Source organism: Strongylocentrotus purpuratus, unplaced genomic scaffold, assembly GCF_000002235.5.
Source record: "Strongylocentrotus purpuratus isolate Spur 01 unplaced genomic scaffold, Spur_5.0 spur5_scaffold_10, whole genome shotgun sequence".
NCBI classification, from domain to species: domain Eukaryota; kingdom Metazoa; phylum Echinodermata; class Echinoidea; order Camarodonta; family Strongylocentrotidae; genus Strongylocentrotus; species Strongylocentrotus purpuratus.
Genome location: NW_022145595.1, coordinates 1897901 through 1919728, shown reverse-complemented (window position 1 = coordinate 1919728; position 21828 = coordinate 1897901). Strand labels below are relative to the sequence as shown.

The 21828-nt window shown below is 39.3% G+C and overlaps 1 long non-coding RNA gene across 1 annotated transcript; it reads left to right on the top strand.

Annotated features, from left to right (window-relative positions):
- Positions 1-3795: 3795 nt before the first annotated feature.
- On the top strand, positions 3796-17283 carry LOC115921552. The gene is made up of 3 exons (XR_004062988.1): positions 3796-3810; positions 4451-4454; positions 16242-17283. It is a non-coding gene; the product is annotated as an uncharacterized LOC115921552 (long non-coding RNA).
- The last annotated feature ends 4545 nt before the right edge of the window (positions 17284-21828 follow it).

The window sequence follows — 21828 nt, the reverse complement described above, 5'->3', positions numbered from 1 at the left end:
GGGCAAACAAAAGGTATTCATGAAGCACATCTAGGACTTTGGCAGTTATTATTCTAAGATGCTTAAAGTGGAACTTCTCCATGTGTAAAATATCTGTGGATATTTGGGGTCATTTGTACCATGTGCTACAGATCTGTAAACTCCCTTGTACAATCGCATGACCAGAACTCAACTTTATCTTTAAAGACGACCATTGCTCAGATATGCATTCTATCGTGTTCCATTTCCACTAGTTTTGTTTAGGTATTCACTGACGCACGCACAACACTGTCGGCAGGATGTATAACAAGTCCGGAAGAAAAAAGATCCATGGAAGTGAAGAAAAAATCCTCCAGATTTAGGCTATGAAGTATTTATGGAGTTCATGACGTATGCATCTACAAATTTGTATCGGACTATCCGTTTTTTATTTTTTATTTGTATGAAAAGTTTTTTTATAGGGCAAACAAGCATGTTGAAGTACTCTTTATGAAATGAAATATCGAGGTTTTTCTTACGTAAACATCGACTAAGTGCAATCTAAAAACCCGAGACTGAAAATCTTTATTTCACGAGATCTATATTAAAGTATTATTATTGATTTTTGTTTGTTTAACTTTGTTTAATTTCAAATAGGGGACATTATTTCTAGCAGCAAAAATGTATGTTGGAAATGGAAAATAATTGTTATCATCACCATCATCATTAATATCATGGGGGTTGTTGTCCGGGGGTATTTGGCCTGGGGTAGTCTTCCTAGAGGGTGGTTGCCCTAGGGGGTAGTTGTCCTAGGGGGTAGTTGACTGGGGGTGGTTGTCCTAGGGGTAGTTTACTTGGGGTGGTTATCCGGGGGGTAGTCGTCCTAGAGGGTGGTTGCCCTAGGGGGTAGTTGTCCAAGGAGGTATATGTAGTTGACTGGGGGTGGTTATCTGGTGGTGGATGTCCAGGGGTGGGTGTCCGGATACGGGATATTATCATTAGGGTAAAGGCTATGACTCCATGTACAGAATGGCGCATTCCTCTTCATCTTCTGTAGTTCTTCCTGTGGAAGAGTGAATCCTTTAATATTAAAAGCATAATGCTTTCAAGGTTTCCCCTCATTACTGCAGATTATTGTTAGCATCATTTGTATTTAATGACTTGCCATTAAATCGTTGGTATTACTGTTGTATCTATCGAATATTATGTACATGTTTTGTTACCTTGTATATGCCTTACACTGTGAATTCTTTTCATATGCAGTTAATGTGGAAATAAAACCTAAATAAAAAAAAAATCCTGCAGCATGAATGGACTGAACAAAGATCAAAGGGCGTGCATAAGACGACAAATGATGAGTTAATCATCTTCTGCATGAACACGATGACGGTATGAGCATAAGACGACAAGTGATGAATAGTTTCATACGATATGTCTAGGCCTATGTGCCGTCCTTTACAAATATGCACGTGTTGATCGAATGTGTAACTGAAACATTGCCCTAAATAGCAAACTATTTTGACACATACGATGAAAAACATGTGGTGATTTCAGTATGTCTGTCTGATAGCCATACTATAGAGTTTGAATCAAATAACACAGCACATAAAATGATGTTTCCGGTCAATATATGTTTACGATTTCAGAATACAATTTAATAATACTTGGTTACATGTTGGCCATAACTTGGACTTGCCCTACTTTATCCATATATATTACACCCTCTTTGGTATCTAGTAGTTGCTCATTTCAATGTCATAACTCGATTTTAAATAGAGTAGTACAAAATATGACAGACTAAAGTGGAATGTCCTGCTCAGTTTTCTCTTCAGCTTGCGACCGATATATTCTTATTACTCATGTGATGCGATCATGCAGACACCGTGGAACGGACATGGCGCTAGAAACATATGTGATCACTTTGATCTAAGGCCGCTATAGCTTGCTTTCAATCCAGGTTGTTTTCACCCTTTTAACCTTGTCCACGTGTATGGTATTCCTCGTCTTTCAGTATACATTCCCTCTTTCTCTTTCTCTTTCACTTCATCTCTCTCTCTCTCTCTCTCTCTCTCTCTCGCTCTCTCCTCTCTCCCTCCCCTCTCTTTCTCTCTCTCTCTCTCTCTCTCTCTCTCTCTCGTCTCTACTTTCTCCCTCTCTCTCTCTCTCTTTATTCTATTTTTTCACTCTCTCTCTCTCTCTCTCTCTCTTTAATGTGCATACATTGTGTGCGGGTAAGCTTGAATCCTATGACCGGGGTAATAATATATATATCTGTAAAGCGCTTTGAGAGGGCCTTCGGTCCTGAAAAGCGCTATATAAGAACTAGCTATTATTATTATTATTATTCTCTCTCCCTCTCTCTGCTTCGTCCCCTGTCCTTGTTATTATATTTATTATATGCAGTTTTCTTTATTTCTCTCCTACGTACCTATGCCCGTCTAGCTCTAGTGTGCTCAGCTCCGTTGACCGATATCATATCGCCATGCTCCAGTTGTTGAGTGAGAGGTTTCGCCCCCTCCTCTAGAAATGAGGTTTAGTGATTGAAAATAAAACTAAACGAAATTGAAATGGTTGTAAAGTGCGGGTAAATGTCCATTTGCCTTATTTCATTTTTTGTCATTTTTCAAATCGATAACAGTTTTGCGGCATAACGATGTGAATGTATTTTGCGAAAATGATTGCGTGCCAAAGAATCCAAAATTGTTGGTCAAAATTTTGACTGAATGTTTGTAGGAACTGATATAGGGCAGCTTGACTGAAAGTGAGGGTACTTTGTAGGCGCCGTGAGCACTCCGTTGGATGTGCGAGATATTATTATCATTATTAGTGTCATTGATTCTGAAGAACAGGTGTTCATTTTTTATTTCGAACTATAGTCGTTAGAAGAAATGCCTACAATTTCACAAGCAATATTAATTACATTTTAATTAAATGTATTGATTTCTGTATTGCAACCAAAGGGTTGGATTTTGAATGAAAATAAAAATACAAAGCGATATATACCAATTATAATGCGCATATAGTATTTGTGTATGAATACAATAATGAATAGTCATGATTACATTTTTCTTCTTCGATTGCTTATAGCTCATTCAACCTGTTTTCTTGTATAGTGCTGTTTGAATGTCATTGTGGATGTATCACCGTCATCATAGTGTGTTTTTAAAGAGCTACATATTAATTTACATGGAAATATAATGGCCTGTTCATTCTGTGTGTGGTCAGAAATTGATCAACTATCATATTGTTATCGAAGATACTAACTTTGATGCTAACTTCGCCGATAAGAGGTTTATATCTATGAAATAAAATTACTCGACATTAAAGTCGCGTGGTTATTTTGAATGTATATCATAATACTCTGGATCTATATAGCGCTTAATATGGAATACTGTCTTTAGGCGCTTTACATATATTATTACCTCGGTCATCGGATTCATTCACGCATAATGTGTACCATCTCCACTCCCTGGGGAGTATAACTTCCGTATGGTCACCGTGAGGGCATAGGCATACTAACGCGAATGCTTTCGTCATCCTACCAGGCCCACATTTCTTTCCTGGGTATGGAGTGGCAAATACAGATTAATACCTTGTCAAAAGGCAATAGTGTCGGGAATCAAACCAGGGCCTTTGAATTTGAAGGCAAGTGCTTAAACCACTCGACTACAAAATGTCGTTGTTGTTTTATCATACCGCAGGACAATTATATTTTTACAAAAAGAATGATCTATCAAGTTGTGCTTCTTTTGTTATTCTTGTACACATACGGCATGGAATTCACGACGAAGAAGCGCTGTTGGCGTATTTGTCGACAACTATGATAACGACATTATGAGAAAGAAGTCGAGTGTATCAGGATATGAATCAGTAAGTGGCGAGAAAACAATACGAATTTAACAAACTCTTAGCTTTACTTATTTCAAATGACGGAATATTAAAGAATATTCTCTATTCGATATTCCCTCCAAGTAATGAGCATAAATTTAATCAAATTGTCCTCTCATTGGCTTCATTTATTTCCAATTAATTCAGGGTGTTTAGCGGTAAACTAAATAAAGATATAACTAAGTTAGTGACTCCGATCTTTATTTTTACTCTCTTTCTATCTCTCTTTATTCACCGGTTCCACTTCCATAGCTAATCTAAGCCCTTATGTACCCTTTCCCTTTTTCACCCTTTCAATTTGCAAGGCATCCAGAAACATCTTGGGGCGTTTTTAATTTGAATGGTTTCGATAATTGAATCAAATGGAAAATTAGTGTGTTTTGAAAGGCTTTTTTCTCGGTTGTGTTCTAAGGGGATTTTCCAAATTAACTTCTGATAAAACCGGGGCTGCACAAGAAGGGCTCGTTAAAATGTTTTTGACTATATTTGATTATTCCCCACTTTGCTTCCAGCGAATGAATTAAATCGCCAGCGGAGACAAAAAGTCGGTCACTGAGAGAGCCAGGAGATATGAGATGAGAGAAGTATGGCGGGAAAAAAAGAGATGTGTTCATAGATAACACTAAATAACGAGTTTGAACGACTAAGAAAATGACCCACAGTTACTCGGTTCACAAATAAAAAACTAAACATAATCGAATATGCCCTTGCCTTTTTTCCATATCCTTTATGATTTATATTGACAATATTGTTCTCGTGAAATTGATTTTAAATTTTAAGGTGATTTTACCATCGGTTTCCTCAAAATCCCGGACCGATAAATTATAGTATATTTTTCATAACAGTTATCTTGCAAAAAATGGTATGTTGTTAATAAACTGATCGTTCCTTTTGATGCTTTTAGAGGTTCATTGTCCGGGACAAGTTGTCCGAGCGTAATTGTCCACATATCAGAATGTGTGTTTTATATTCATGTTTATGACTACGAGGAATTAATGTGTGTGTGTTGCTTCAATCAAATAGAAGCAACGTAGACTAGTTCTCATCTTCCAGTCTTATTTTTTAATTATCTGACTAAAAGTGACATGGCATCTTTTTTGTGTTGTAGTATTCATCTCTTTGTTCATACTCATTGTGTTCTCTTTCCTTTCTTTGAAGCATTGCAAAATGGAAATTCATGTAATGCCTTCACAATATCAAATGCCCTGCCGACAGCTTTTACATGAACAGGAAATAGAACAGGTACTTTCTGATCAAATTTCCTAATTACAACCCAATTACTTATTTTTCCGGAGGTATTTTTATTTCGTTCTACACCATACGGTCATATGCACCTCTCGTACTAACATTTCCTCTTTTTCCGACATTTCCTTTAGCAGAAATACAATCAATCCCCGCCTCCAAATATCGGACTCAACATGAAAGATGAAATTCATTCCCCATCCAAACTTCAAGCCGAGGATAGATTTCAGAGAAAGTATACGAGTATACGCTCCTTCTGCCTCGTTTCTCTCATCGTACAATCACCCATGGATGCTAAAAGAACATCCCGGTCGCATCCTCCCGACCATTCTTTACTTCTCTTTCTTCTGCCTGTTTAATGAATATAGGTAATCTTAGACTTTCTCGATTTGTAAAATTACCCAGTGGAATTCCGTAATCAAAATTCTATCGGTTCCCTCTCAGAAAGAAATGTAGATTGAGTGGAGAGGCGGGCTAGCTTTCATCAATCTCCATTTCCAAGTCGAGTCTTCCCTATCTTTTCCTCTTAACATGCGTAATCTTTATTTTTCATTTTCTCCCTACTTCTCACTTTTGTTCTGACCACCGTAGAGCCCAATTTATCATCATATTCTCTCGATCTCTCTTTTCTCCTCTAGTCCTCTGTACATGTTCTATCTGTCTCTCTCTATATCTACTATCCCTCTTTCCACCTCTCTCCCCTTTCCACTTTATACATCTGTCTCTCTCTCTTTCTCTCTGTTTCCTTCTACCTCTCCCTCTCTCTCCCTCTCTCTCTCTCTCTCTCTCTCTCTCTCTTCTCTCTCTACCTCTTTCTCTCTCTCTCTCTCTCTCTCTCTCTCTCTCTCTCTCTCTCTCTCTCTCTCTCTCTCTCTATATATATATTTATATATCTCTCTCTCTCTTTCCCTGTTTCTCAGTTTCTTTAAATAAAACGTTTCATTTGTCATTTCTTTAATTAAGATAAAATGCAAGTTCCTTTTCCGACCTGTTGAAACTCGAGAAGAAAAGTCAGTCCTCCGCAAATGCAAATCAGTTCTTCGCTTCGAATGAATTATCAAATTATATGTAACCAAAATTTCGTGTCATTTAAAAGCCGTTATTATCATTACCATGTATTTTTGTTTAATACTGTATGTCCCTAGCAAGGCTCCTTTGTAAAAAAAAAAAAAAAAAATACACTCTCGATGGCTTTGAATTGGACCATCTTGCTTTTACAAGAAAATCTGGAAGAAAAATAAATGAATAAATCATTCATGTCCATGTTAATTCTTTTTTTAGGGGGTTATTTGAAAATTATCGAATTGTAACATTCCAAACTTAGATTTGTCCCGAATCGTAATTTTCGAGTGTTTTAACCACATTAATCTGGGGATCATTTCTTTCTTATCAGGAACTCTTTTTGTGCTCCCTGGGGAAAGAATTAATCTAACTCTTCACTGTTGAGAGGAGAAAAACAGAAATGGCGCGCATTTGAAATGAGCGAAACTTGATCTGAGTCGTCCGGGACAGTCTGGGCAGGTGACCTACCTTGTGTTGGCCTGAAAATCGGCTACTTGACGGCATCCAAACCACAGCCACATCTTATCTTGGCGTGGTGGTGCCACAAGGAACGTTCTTACTGCCACCAAAAGAGAAGAAAATATTTTGGTGTATTTTGGGGTTTACACTATACTCTCTGCTTTCTTTCTCCTTTATCTGTGTTGAAAACTGAGATCACGAGGCGACCTTATTTGACCCTATTCGTTGATTTCTGTGATTTCTTTAATCAGTTAATTAGAACAATATCGAAACTAATGTTGATAAATCGAATCGGGGCAATTTCTTTATCTTATTGTATGTCCTGTAGAAATAATAATAATAATATTCCGCTTTTATATAGCGCCCAATACATCGATACAACGATGTGCCTGAGCGCTTAAGATATATATTATTACCCCGGTCATAGGATACAGGCTTACCCGCACACATTGTATGCACAATCTCCACTCCCTGGGGAGCCTTCCAGCCAGTCGCATTTACATGCGCACACTTGCTCATCCAACCACATGAACGTTCGCATCCTACCGGGTACCCATTTAACACCTTGGTGGAGAGTAGCAAGTGCAAGTAATTATCTTGCCAAAGGAAATTGGTGCCGTGTCGGGATTCGAACCCTCGACCTTCGCATCTCCGGTCAAGCACCTTCAACCACTCGACCACGACACTGTTATGCAATATGTCATTGACATGTTCGCACATCCCAATACGTGACGCATAAGGCTATTGAAATTGCCTGAATTCGATTTGTCAAAAGTAGTTGCTTTTATAAATTCGTGTTTTTTTTCTTGAAATTAAACATGCACATTATAGTTTAAAGATAATATCATATTGTCTGAAACGAAAAGAACACTTGGTGTTAATGTAATACAGATTACATAGTTTGCATGGAACTTTACATCTATCTATCTAAGTATCTTCTCCCGGTTCGGAGGTTGATTGCAACATCTCTCCATTTCACTCTATCTTCTTTACATCAGTCGAATAAAAATATTGTCGAAATTTAAAATCTATTTATGGAAATTTGGAGTATTAGGGTATTTTAAAAGTATTTCTTTCACATTCCTCATGTAATATAAGCCAATATGATATCATTAGAAAGAGAAGGTTTATACAGTATTTACTTTGTCGCTTTTGCCAGAACGCAACCTTATCTACTTTCCGATCAATCAGACTGTTGCCGCAGTGAGAAGTAACCCTTTTTCTTCATGTAATCGGAGAATGCATGCTTTTAGAACGGTATCCAAAGATGTCTGACACAAAGATAGAACCTCATCTAAGTCCTTCTCTGAGTGAATGGTGTCTATCTATAGATTTTTCTAAACAATGTTGAACGCACAATCAAAGAAGGCTCATGTTTGATTTTTTTCTTATAAGTATCTCTTTTATTCTCGCTTGTTAAAACTGCAATCCTCCGATTGCAAACCCTAGAAATGTGCATATTACATATGAAGTTAACAAAGAGAAGTTTTGTTTTTCCTTTAAATAAAGGTAAAGACCAGTTATGGTCATGCGATTGCACTGTGAATAAAACGTTGTGGAATCGATCAGAAAAGGTTGATCATCTAGCATATAAGTATTGGTGTGTACTGCAAGGTTCTGGAATCATCAAAATGATAAGAAATATGACCCAGTCTTCGTAAAGTTACAAGCACTGTACACAGAAAGATGTATATGGGACTATACGCACACGTGCGCGACACGTGCGTTTATCTCTCACAGACCATGTAGATAAACTAATTTACCAAATATATCAATTAGTAGGCGGTTTCTCGGCAAAAATATTATCATCATGTATTAGTCAAAACATATTCTTTCACATGATTGGTAATAAGAGCTTCCATTTCATTTTTTGAAATTGTGGCGATTCCAATACTGGTCTTTACCTTTAATTCCTTCTCTTTTCTCTCTCTCTCTCTCTCTCTCTCTCTCTCTCTCTCTCTCTCCCGCTTATCTCCCTCATCCCGTCCATCTTCCTCTTCATCCTCATTCTCGTTCTTGTTTTATCTTCATCTTTCTTTTTAATCATCGCTTCATAGCGTAAAGCACATAGTAGTTTCGCTGGCAATCCCTGAATTCTTTTGCTTAGATTATCGGCGTTGTGTCTGCGATATCTATCGAGAAAACGAAAATGTTCCCTCAATATTTAGAGGTATCACTGCCCATAAAACCAATACAAAGAAATCAACAACTTTGTACCCCTATATCGGCGACTGTTCAAAGAGTTTGACACACACTTCGTCTTGATACCTCGAAAATATTATATGCCTAAGAAAGGCATGTCACAGGATTCAGATTAGTGCGAGGATTGAAATACTTTATTATTTCAAGAGGACTTTCTATTCGCATTCAGATTTTTTTGTAAATTTAAGAAGTACGTTTCAGAATACGCTTGCAATAAAATCCAACTTCATCAATTCCACATTTAAGGTTCCTTGTAGAAAGGGATGAATAAAAAAAAATTGTTTTAAAAAAACAAATGCATAATAGTTTGTCCAGAACATCAATCATTTTCAGACTACAATATTCAACGACAGTTGGAGATTCTGTCGTGTTTTATTTTTCATCTTGTTCATTTTCGTCGTGACCCGGTAAAATCTGAACCCCACGTCCCGAATCCCTTCATACCGTGTGTGATGCGTAATTCATAAGACTGAGTGGAAATGAATTACATCCAGCATTTAACCACATAAGATATCACTTTCCCCGACTTGACAGGTCTGTAATCCCGCATGGTATGTAAAGGGATCCAGGCGAGAGTGTACTCTAAAACCTTCTTCTCCCATATATGTTTTAATGTTCTTTTCTGACTGTCTGCCCCCAATATATTTCCATATTTTGCGTCATAGGCAGTGCCAGCTAGTTGAAGAGCCATAGAAGGGGGCTATGGTTCCTTCGCAAGTTGGAATGGAATGGAAAACCAGACAAAATAAACCGTAAAACAATAACTGGAGACTATGTAGACGGAGGTCTGAGAATGATACATTTACCCTCAATTATTTCAGGCTTAAAGATTGCCTGTGTTAAACGTCTTCTTGACGATAGTAATGTTGGGCAATGGAAATGTTTTTATGAAGTTTGGTTGGCTCCATTTGGAGGAAATCTTTTTTGGTAAAGTAATATTCATAAAAACGATTCTAGTATATTGTCGATAAAATCATTTTTATTCGGGAAGTTGCCCAGTCATGGGCCACTTTAACACTCGATACGGAAATCAGTCCTTCCAATATCAGACGACAAAATATATGGAACAACACTATGATTCGTGGAAACAAAAACAGTATTATTCATAAAGTCATGGTATGACAAAGGTATAATTAAATTATCGGATCTTCTTGACCTTTTTTCAATTTAGAAACAAAGTTTATATAATTATAATTATAAAGAATTTTATTCTGTGAAAACGGCTATTCCCCAAATTGGAAAAATAATATCCCTCAAGGTTCAGAGGCAGACCTAACAGCTCAAGAGGAAATGATTAAAAATATAATGAAGGTAACAAAGATATGTCGCTATATTCATAATGTAAGTGTTCAACAGGTTTTTAGTCCCCCTAAATCAATAGATAAATGGAATTCTATGTTTAATATACCAAACATAGACTGGGGTAAAACTTTCTTAGTTCCTGTTAGGTCATGTTTATCTACACGGATCCGTTATTTTCAGTTTAAGATAATACATCGTATACTTGGTGTTAATAAATATCTTAAATGATTAAATATTTCGCAGTCAGACCTATTTTCATTTTGTTATAGCTCCGTGGAATCTATAGAACATTTATTTTGGGATAGCCCAATCATTAGAAGGTTTCTAAGATGTCCAACATTTCATTTTAGAGGATAAAGTTACTTTGAATAAAATTAATTTCATATTTGGGTTTTATGGAAACGTTGGAGTTCAATTTAATTTTGTTATTTTATATGCAAAATACTATATATATTTTCCAACAAATGCAAAAATATCGTACTCTCACTAAATTCTTTTAAATGCATGTTAAGGTATTATCGTTCTCTTGAACAATACATTTATGTTAGAAATAGCAAATTTGTATCATTTGATAATAGGTGAAAAAACATTGTGTTGCTTTAAAAAAAAAAAAAAAAAAAATGGTATAATCAGCTATATTCTTGTTGTATGTTTTGTTATGTTTTGTTATGTTTTGTAAAGTCGAAAGCAATATTGAATAAAGATGATTTTATTAAAGAAAAAAAAATCATTTTAAGTTATTTCGAAGATTCAACAATTCCAAGTTTTGAAGATTTGTTATACTTCGAAGCTTCGTTACTTCACAGGGAGTGTTATTATCATTTTTTAAAAGGATCTTGGATTTGAGCTTTCGTTGTTTCAGTGATTCAGTTGTTGAGGATAAGTAACCTGAGAAACATAGGACTCTTTCTTCAAATGATATCTGTTGGAACATCCAAAATTATTAACGGTGTAGAAACAAACTAAACGTATTCGATAACAGCATCGCATTCTCTCTTCGTATGTGCATTGTACAAGGTATAAAGTGAAAATGAATCTTGTTACGTTGGCTTCTTTTCTCTACTTTATTTCGTGAATGGCGCCACCTGTCGCCGTGATATCACGTGCAGGATCGTGACTCTCATTTCTTGTGCAAAACAATTTGTTCTTTCAATATATTTGAGATGAAGGAAAAATAGAAAGAGAGAGAGAGAGACAGAGAGAGGGGAACTAGAAAAAAGACAGAAAGATCAAACAGCTGTATCTTAGAGAATAGGTCATGTGTCAAATAATATGATGTACTTAACGTGTCATTATTTATAGTGGTTTTACGAGAAAAAAAAAATTATCCCAATATAGAGTGTGGAAATGCCGAAGTAATATGATGAGATTATGTCTCTTAACAATTAGTATTCACCCTAGACTTGACAGATAAGAGAGAGAGAGAAAGAGAGACAGAGAGACAGATAAAGAGAGAGTGTGTGTGTATATGTATGAGGGTGCGCGCGTGTGTGCGTGTGTGTGTGTGTGTGTGTGTGTGTGGAAGAGAGGAATGGAGAGGGTAATATAAATAGAGAGGGATAGTGAGAGATAGAGATATATAGTGTAATACTAATGAGAGAGATAGGACAGAGAGGGAGAGAGATAGAGAAATAGAGAGAGAGAGAGAGAGAGAGAGAGAGAGCGAGATAGAGAGGGATAGTGAGAGATAGAGATATATAGTGTACTACTAATGAGAGAGAGAGAGGACAGAGAGGGAGAGAGATAGAGAGGGAGAGAGAGAGAGAGAGAGAGATAGAGAGAGAGGGTGAGTGAGAGAGGGGAGTACTTGGATATGAAGATGATCAAATCGTGCATTCCGAAATCTTAATGACAAATATATTATTACAATTTTGGAAATGGTAGTCTTAGGGTAAATCGTTTTATTGTTATTGTGACGTATGCATCGTATCTTCTGATCTTGACCTACTTTCTGTCATCGCGATCGCCAAGAAATACCATTAAATTTCATTTGTGTATCGAACAAGCAATGACCATTGTGAACGACCTAGTTTCCTGCGCCTATTCAATTTGGAAAAACATCATAAGCTGGGGAATATTTACCAATGTACAGCTTGTGTAGGAATGGTTAGCCTTCTATATTATGTACCAGGGAGGAGATGTACCAACAGTCATTTCAGCTTTACTGATATTCAAGAGGCATCTTCTTTTCTTCTCATTCTTTTCCCTTTCCTAGTCTTATGAATATCGACATTTAAAGAAGCTCGTCCTGGGAGCAAGAAGGTAGCGGAATGTTATATGGACGATCCATTATACGGAAATCCTTCCCTAGCTTTCCTCTTCCTTTCTCACAATTATCTCAGTCTCCTCTTTCTTGATTTATTCATGTTTTGACCTCTTTACTCACATTTTCTCTCCCTTAACATCATCTGTATCTGTCCCTTTTGCCTTCAGCATGTTAACGCTCTCTCTCTTTCTCTCTCTCTCTCTCTCTCTCTCTATCCCTCTCTTGTTTCACACTCGTCCCTATTTCTCCTTCTCTCTCCACCCCTTCCTTATTTTCGATTCATGCCAGCGTGACTCTGAATCTTAACATGTGCATACTGACATTTAGGTGCTTGATTCGGCCAAATCCCTTCTCCCTGATTGTTATAAATGTGTAGCTTAAGAGACAGCCACATATCGTATGAGGTAGACGTACTCGTAATGAATTCCCTTTGACATATAAAACACGTCTCGCGTCTCCGAGGAGGCAGAGATGGTCTGTATTTCACGCGCACAAGTGTTTCAGACGGAGCCACTACAGGCAGAATATACCATTTCTGTCCACCCCCTCAATCTCTGTTAATCCATTTCTTCTTCTTCTTCTTCTTTTTCTTCTTCTTCTTCTTCTTCTTCTTCTTCTTCTTCTTCTTCTTCTTCTTCTTCATTTCTTCTTCTTCTTCTTCTTCTTCTTCTTCTTCTTCTTCTTCTTCTTCTTCTCTTTCTTTTCTCTCTTATTCTTCTTCTCTTTATTCTCTCTCTTATTCTTCTTCTCTTTCTTCTCTCTCTCATTCTTCTTCTCCTTCTTCTCTCTCTTCTTCTTCTCCTTCTTGTACTTCTTTCCTCTACCTCACTTTATTTTCGTAATTTTTCTTTCGCCTTATTCTCTCATTCACCCCCTCTCTCTCTTTATTTATTTGTAGGTTATTATTTATCTCTTTTACTTCTTATCGAACGTTCTCTTTCTCTCAAACACCTTTTAACAATTTTTTTCTTGAGCTCTTTCCCTCTCCTTCTATCATTTATTCCCTTCTTTCCCTCTACGTCTCCTCGTTTTTAAGAGGCTATTTTACAAGAATATTGTTTTTAATACATTTTTTGATAATCTATTGAGAGGATAAAATAAACAAACATGTTCAATACTCCCCAACATCGACTACACATTATAATCGAGATATTTCTTTACCATCGTGATAATGTTTTTTTATTGTCTATCGTCTCTATTTAAAGATGAAGTTGAGTTCTGGTCATGCGATTGCATTGTGAAAGAAACGGTGTGGAATCGACCAGAAAGGTTGATCATCTAGCATATAAAAATTTGTGTGTATTGCAAGGTTCTGGAATCATCAAAATGATAAGAAATTGGCCAAGTCTTGGTAAAGTTACAAACACTGTACACAAAAAGATGTATATGGGACTACACGAACACGTGGCGTAAAAAAACCTACCCCTCGATTTTTACGATGTACATGACATATTTAGAATATGAAGGCATTTGAAGAGCCATGCTTTTCAGGGAACATGTCTCATCTGATGTTCTTCCACACTTGCATAATAAGAATGATAACGCTCACAAATTATTTTTCACCTCTTCCCAGAAATCAACTTTCTCTTTAAGATAACTGTCCATTTAATTTGATCTCCATTAATGATTGTAAACATATTATAGCATTGAGCTTGTTAGCATATTGCATCTTTAGTAACTATTTCCTCGTTTGTAAAATATCTATTTCATCCTGTAACTGCAATTCTATATGCTTTCTCAATAAACAGGGATATTTCAGTTAATTTATCGAACAGAAATAAGGCTTAAGAAATGAATAGGCATACATTATAAACCTAACGGGTATGACTGCCTTACCCCCTCCCCTCACCCACCATCTCATCCCTCCTCTTCCCCCTCCCCTCACCCTCTCACCCCTCCTCTTGTCCCTCTCCTCACCCTCTAACCCCTCCTCTTCCCCCATCCCCTCACCCTCTCACCCCTCCTCTCCCCCTCCCCTCCCCCTCTCACCCCTCCTCTTCCCCCTTCCCTCACCCTCTAACCCCTCCTCTTCCCCCACCCCCTCACCCTCTCACCCCTCCTCTTCCCCTCCCCTCCCCCTCTCACCCCTCCTCTTTCCCCTTCCCTCACCCTCTCACCCCTCCTCTTCCCCCTTCCCTCACCCTCTAACCCCTCCTCTTCCCCCTTCCCTCACCCTCTAACCCCTCCTCTCCCCCTCCCCTCCCCCTCTCACCCCTCCTCTTCCCCCTTCCCTCACCCTCTAACCCCTCCTCTTCCCCCATCCCCTCACCCTCTCACCCCTCCTCTTCCCCTCCCCTAACCCCTCACCTCTCCTCTTCCCCCTCCCCTCACCCTCTCACCCCTCCTCTTCCCCCTCCCCTCACCCTCTCACCCCTCCTCTTCCCCCTCCCTCCCCTCTCACCCTCCTCGTTCCCCTCCTCTTCCCCTCTCACCCCTCCTCTACCCCTCCCCTCACCCTCTCACCCCTCCTCTTCCCCCCCCCTCACCCTCTCACCCCTCCTCTTCCCCTCCCCTCCCCCTCTCACCCCTCCTCTTCCCCCTTCCCTCACCCTCTCACCCCTCCTCTTCCCCCTCCCCTCCCCCTCTCACCCCTCCTCTTCCCCCCTCCCCTCACCCTCTCCCCCCTCCTCTTCCCCCTCCCCTCCCCCTCTCACCCCTCCTCTTCCCCCTCCCCTCCCCCTCTCACCCCTCCTCTTCCCCCTTCCCTCACCCTCTAACCCTCCTCTTCCCCCATCCCCTCACCCTCTCACCCCTCCTCTTCCCCCATCCCCTCACCCTCTCACCCCTCCTCTCCCCCTCCCCTCACCCTCTCACCCCTCCTCTTCCCCCTCCCCTCACCCTCTCACCCCTCCTCTTCCCCCATCCCCTCACCCTCTCACCCCTCCTCTTCCCCCTCCCCTCCCCCTCTCACCCCTCCTCTACCCCTCCCCTCACCCTCTCACCCCTCCTCCTCTTCCCCCTTCCCTCACCCTCTAACCCCTCCTCTTCCCCCTTCCCTCACCCTCTAACCCCTCCTCTCCCCCTCCCCTCCCCCTCTCACCCCTCCTCTTCCCCCTTCCCTCACCCTCTAACCCCTCCTCTTCCCCCATCCCCTCACCCTCTCACCCCTCCTCTCCCCCTTCCCTCACCCTCTAACCCCTCCTCTTCCCCCTTCCCTCACCCTCTAACCCCTCCTCTTCCCCATCCCCTCACCCTCTCACCCCTCCTCTTCCCCTCCCCTAACCCCTCACCCCTCCTCTTCCCCCTTCCCTGACCCTCTCACCCCTCCTCTTTCCCCTCCCCTCACCCTCTCACCCCTACTCTCCCCCTCCCCTCCCCCTCTCACCCCTCCTCTTCCCCCTCCCCTCACCCTCTCAGCCCTTCTCTCCGCCGGGTCTGAAAATTCAGAATGCATATCTCTCAAGTAAAAGGTGTATAGCGAAAGCTAGACTATAGTAATGAGAATTGATACTACCGTCTGCACGAACCGTGGCTGTTCACTCCAGTTCAATAAGCGTCACCATATATCCATGTTGACCAATCGTTAATGTTCAATCTATTTCACTTTAAACCTTGTTGCAACGTGTTATTCTTGTTACGTCTCCTTTTCCCTTTCCTGGTCGTTTCATTCAACTTCCTCTGGTATCACTCCTTTCCTTCCCCATCAAATTGTGTTTTTTCGTCATTTTTCTGGTTTTGTTTTTGTTTACATTATTTTCCCCTCGGTGCGGTATAAAGTTCTTTTCTTACTATTGTAACATGGTGGAATATTGCTCATGTAGTCCTTCTCTCTTCTTGTTGTATTCTCTCTCTCTTTCTCTCTCTCTCTATCTTTATCTTTGTCTCTTTCTGCTGTATCTTTCTTTGTCTTAATTTGTTATAGATGTTTAATGAGGTATAAAAGTAGTTTGCATGGATATTTTGATCACTTGGCTCCACCCCGACTTGGTCTCCTCCACCTGTACCCCTGTCCTCCCATCTCCATCAAGCTGTCCCTGAACTAACAACTAATTGCTGCATGTGAAAATCAACAAGTTCTGGACTCACAAAGTTATCGAAGTACGTTATACAGCGTTGTTCCAGAATCGTTCAAGAAAGCCAAGTCACTTCAATCACCAAGTCGGGAATATTCAACTAAATTTTACAACATACTTCAAGGGAACTTAATCTGAAAGTGTCAGGAACTGATTCATAAGGAGGAACATTGATAGGAGGAACATTGATTGCAGATACGTCGGTAGATAGGTACCATTAACCCTATGCCAATTTGATGCTGTGTTCCTGATTCTGATCCTGAGTTCCTGAATTTGATCCTGTCGTCCTGATCCCGCAACTGTGTTCCCGATTCCGTTCCCGTCTTCGACGTCGTCATCTTTCCTGTTCCCATACCCGTAGCATCGTTGTCCATCTCTTCATCTCGTCTGTAAACGGCCGAATCGGTACATCCACTCCAATCGCGAATAGTCTACCGCGCTGTATGTAAGTGCCCACAGTACTAACAATTTCTAACTAACCTCCTTCTTCCCAACCCTTAATGTCCCATTTATTTAGACTAACAAGTTAAGGCTTTTAAATTGTATGTTAGCTTAAGGTGTATTTTGATATGAATGTATGTTGAAGAGAAGACAGAGATCTTCTGGATTATTGATACTATTTCCATGACATTGTTTGATGATAAATACTGTTAGAAGACTAGTTGATACAGGTTAGTGATTGGTAAATAAACATATATGACACCTTAAATATTATATCGTGTCCCAGCGCTTTTATTCTTTGACTTTATTTTAAATCGGTGGTCTATTTGAACTAACCCCTCCCCCGAGTGAAAGTCATAGCTAGCGGACCAATACAAAAACCTGATTTCACTCGGAGCTCGATTCTACTATTTCATTATAATAGAAGACGGCGTGGTGTGGGCGGTTAGACTATTTTTTTCAATTTTTTCTTCGGTTTTGGATTTTCTTCGTTTTGTTACATTCTTCTTTCTTTTTTGTTTAAACCCCTCTGGTCATTATTGTTGTGTCATTATTATCCCCTCCCATTCTTTAAACTTTATTCAAAGCGTCAACTTCTTCTTTTCTTCTTAGTGGAATAATTTTAGAATATCGCTTTATATATGCCATACACGCCAAACGTAGAATATTTTACTTAATCGGGCAAGTCCATTAAATTTTCACGGCAGTTTTAGGGTAACAAAAATAGCTTTGGATTTGGAACACATTCGTGAATCTGTCTTGGGAAACTATTTCAAAATTGTACACGTACATGCGTTGGGACGACTCAGTCCCACTTATAGAAATTCATGTGGGGCACGGATGTTTCGGTCAATAGACTTTGTGCAAAATCGACTGGAACCATGAGGTGAATTTCCTTGAACTGAACGAGGGTATCCGAAGAGACGAGGTATATGAGTTCGTGACATGCATGTAGAAGGGGCTGCTTACCATTTTACAAAGACTTACTATCGGTATGTGACTCCGAATGAATATTTCAGTCAAAGTGCACGTAGCAGAGGCGGGTTCGGATCATCATATAAATGGTGGATGGGCTCCAGTTTGTTTTTCCCGCCGACAGGAAGATTTCGATTTCAAAAATCATCAAAACTATATAAGATGGGTCAGAACAACATACGACATGCCTATAAATGTTCCTCAAATTGTTTACATGCCTTTTCTCCCCCGAATCTTAACAAAAGATGTCGGTCTCCCCACCTTCGCCCCCATCCGCGTACTCAGAAAACGACTTCTAGGACTTGGTTGTCTGCATACTAAACTGAAAGGTCACTGTCTATCGTCCTAGATTTAAGATCTGAATTGATTTTTGTTGTTTTGTAAAAAATCATCAAGAACACAAATGAGTTAAAGAAGACTGGCATATGACGAGTCAAGATATTTTTTCGTTTATTCTTTGTTTGCAAATTGAAATTGTTAATGTTTAGACCTAAATGAATGTATTAAAATGTATCTGTTTAGGCTCTTCTCATCATAATATCTCTATTTCTACTATGTAATATAATATTTAATTAATAGTGTAATGATGGATAGGTTTTCACCTATTTTAATTAATGTAGTGTAAGAAATACACACGCAAGATAATAGGCCAATCCACTAGTTACATTAACCCTCGCATAATTGATCTTGCGAGTAAAAACTCGTTTATCTTCGTCACTGGTTGCACGTACGCATGTAGCCATAAAGTTCAGCTTCTCCTAGCCAAGTAGAGGCGCCCTAACCTATTTAATTCACATTTACTCTGAGAACCCAAATAAAAGACAAACGAACCAACCTCGTCTGTCACCGTCCCAGGGCCTCATTATTTGATCATCTACAAACCCTAGTCCATCTGGATGACGATATCGACACCTATCATACTCGAACCCATGATCGATGAGGCAAAAATCGATCACTGATCTCATTGGCATTTGTTTTTGACAGCCACCATACAAACATCGGTTTCTCTGTCTCCCAAATCTCGACACAGGGCTACGTTCAGACGTAGATGTTACCGTGATCTTAATATTCTGTCTTGTGAACACGATGTAAGAAAAATAAATCCCAAAGAACGCTTATGCCATGCACCAGCTTACGTATGTCTCATACAGGTGTGTTAGCTCAGTCAGTAGAGCGTCCGCCTCACAACCGGGAGGTCGTGGGTTCGAACCCCGGCCGCGTCATACCAAAAGACGTTAAAAAACTGGAGTTGCTGCTACCTTGTTTGGCGTTCAACAATGCAACGTCGATCTGGCGCTGCTCAGTGACTGCCGGGCTCACGATCACTTGGGCAAAAAGAATTTCCATTTTCGGTTTAACTTAATAAAATTTGGACTTTAAAAGATTAAAAGATTATTTGTATTATTATTAGATGGCGCACAGTGTTGCAAACCCGATCAAGATCATAAGAATACAGCTTAATACTGGTCTTTCAAAAAATGCGAAATATTTAGAAATGATTTTGATTGGTTGAATATTTTGGAGTATGATATACATGTAGCTACAGTACTTCATAGATACTATCTGTGAATGGGCAGATAAAGGTCATTTGTACACAACTGTAAAACCCGTCGAGACGGCTGCTGGATATGTGTCCATGAAAGTTATGCAATCACAATTTGATTATGTACCTCCGGTACATTCTATGATACACAGGTGACAGTATTCTTTTCAAAAGGGTAAACAGAAGGTATTTATCAGTTCAGGAATCACTTTGTCAGTGATTATTCTAAAATGGGTCAAGTATGAAGTGTACATGTGTAAAAGATATGTGGATATTTTGGGGACGTTTTCGTACAATTGCTATCTCCGAAGTGGCCTTTTATTGAAATCAAAATGTGGATTTTTAAAAATATTGCTTTATTCATGATAAAAACTTACACAAGTGCATAGGTCGGCACTCGACAGAAACAAGTAGTGAAAAGGTTCTATTTTATTTAAGTCGGATAAGAAGTAAGATAACGCTTGTAGAGCGACCCCTTCAATGGATTACTGCTTTGACATTCTTTCACGTGAAAAGAAATCTCATTTATCGTTGTTTTTGTTTTTCGAAAGGTCAAATTTCCCTTAAATCTAATTTTATAATAATTTTCAATTTGTTTATACTTTATTTGATTAAAATCATGTGCGGTATAAATTAAATCAATATCACTGTACTTGTTTAACAATTGTGCAATGATTGTTGTTAATTGTGACCTGGTTTTGGTAACAGATGGACATTGACGTCCTAGCTCCCACTGGATATTCCTCAGCACTATACATCCTGACTTATGGATCCTGCTGAGTATCGTCATAGAAGTAGAAGTAGAAGTATACACAGCATTCATGCTTATGTTTACCGTTGCATCCGTGTCTAGACGATGGACTACACGTCAGATACTCCATTTCTTCTTCAAATTTAACCTTTTGGCCCCGTTTACCATATCATGCGTTGATCCATAGCACCATCTTGCTTGGCGTTCCATAATTGAATTATTCAAAGTTTGATTACTGCATTTCTACGTTCTATGGAGGCCCACTTAGATCCACATGAATGTCATGTCTTTGAGTGGTGTTGTTTTCATGGAGCGTTTGGATATCTACACTTTCCTTCTTTCTTAAGAGTCATTTCACGTATAACCTGTGGTCAATTTTCATACTGAATTACAGAAAAAACTGATATACTGATTAGGAAGATAATAATGATCATGATGGTGATGGTGATGATGATGAAAGCAAAGAAGAAGAAGAAGAAGAAGTGTTCTATACTACGCTTCCAACTTCATAACATTATGGACTCGTCCGCTAAGATGTGATTATTTTGTAACGTTTTAAGGAAGATGACTGTTGTCGAATTCTGTTCAGATATTTATTTTGATTCATATATTGGCTCACATTTTTGGAGGACTCATGGCAAGGGCTTTGTCAAGCTCGACTTAACGCCCTGCTACACCCACAGCCGCCATCGCAAGCCCCACCGAACCACGTGGGCTTGTATAGGCGCGACAAGGCATTCAGATAGAAACCCATGGGAGAAGAGATTATTTTCACGTTCAACTGTCAAAAATTCCCGTTTTTCCCTCCAGATATTGTTTTTCTCTGCTCCATTTTTTCTCTTTATTCTGCTATATTTTGCCTCGTGTCATGCCCTGTTCTTCAGTTTGATTTAATCTGACGCGACTGTTCTCTGAGAACGCGATGCTCAAGATTAACGAACACATTGCATCAAAATCATCTATTTTCCTTTCCCTTTTCCTCATGGCTATATAGTACTGTCATATCGTTCCTCATGAACGACTTGGAGATTCATAGTGGGATATCTACCGGAGGAGAATTCGAGGGCGTCATACTTCTTTAAGGCTTTTAAGCTTATCAACACTAGTGTGGCTAAGAGGAATTAGACCACACAGCGAGGCCACTGACAGGTGGCTATCTCATCAACTCAGCTCTCAAATAAGATAAGAAATAGAGGATCGTGGGGGACCGAAAGGCACCGATTGGGCAAGTTTTCTATATAGAGGGAGCAAGTAGCTACAACCTTTATTTCTCCTTGCAATTAACATTAACAACTTCAACAACAACAAAATATTCCTACAAATGACTATCAATGCTTTTACTCTATGTTTAAACTTTTTGTGATCATTTTTTCGAATCATTATGTAAAATATTTGAGATAACTCTTCATAACAACCTCCCATGTTCCTTGATAGCTTTTTTCAATACCTAATGTGTTGATGTCTTTGTTTTTTATCCACTGACTCTCCTTTTCCCGGTCCCCTGCTTCTTTACCCTTTTAGCCCCACTCATCTTAGCATCCTCATCTCAATACCTCATGGATTACACCCTAATTGCGCCTGCTCTCCCAAGCTCCTCTCCTCCTTCTCCATCCGACGACGCCTGCATGAAACCCCCTGTTTGACATTCCCGTATGAATATACCGCAAGCCAATTAATGGGTACTCAGTTATAATTATTCACTTTATTCTGAATCCGCGTCGCCCAT